Raw genomic sequence first — 653 nt, forward strand, 5'->3', positions numbered from 1 at the left:
GAAGAAGTGAACACCAACAAGGCCAATACCGTTGAAGAGAAATCCGAAGACATATGTGCTATGGTCTCAGAATTGCAAATTGGCATGATTACAGAAACTAACATGGCTGCATTTAAATCCACTGATTGGTGGCTTGATTCCGGTGCCACAATCCACGTTTGTAATGACAAGACTATGTTCTTATCTTACAAAGTGGAAAAGGAAGGACAAACTGTTCTCATGGGGAACAATGATGTAGCGATGGTTGCCGGGAGAGGAGTGGTGGAGATTAACTTTACTTCCAGAAAGAAGCTTACATTGAACAATCCCAAATTCAAATTTCTCCCAAACAATCTTTAAGGTTTTAGACTTGCTGCAATGGAGGTTGAAAAGAACATGACGTCTTTCCTCAATCCTAATGTTCAACTTGATCGTTTTGATGGTACCAACTTCACCCGCTGGAAAGGAAAGTTATTCTTTCTTCTCACCGTGCTTAAGATCGCCTATGTACTTGATCCGAAATTGGAGCCTCTTCCTGAACCAAAAGAGGATGATTCTGAAGATTTGAAGACCGCAAGGAAGAAGCGAGGAGATGATGAAATCATGTGCCGGGGTCATATTCTCAACACTCTCTCCGATAGGCTCTACGATCTTTACAACTCGATGGAGTCTCC

The sequence above is a fragment of the Morus notabilis genome, unplaced genomic scaffold, assembly GCF_000414095.1.
Source record: "Morus notabilis unplaced genomic scaffold, ASM41409v2 Scaffold1423, whole genome shotgun sequence".
Taxonomy (NCBI): Eukaryota; Viridiplantae; Streptophyta; class Magnoliopsida; order Rosales; family Moraceae; genus Morus; species Morus notabilis.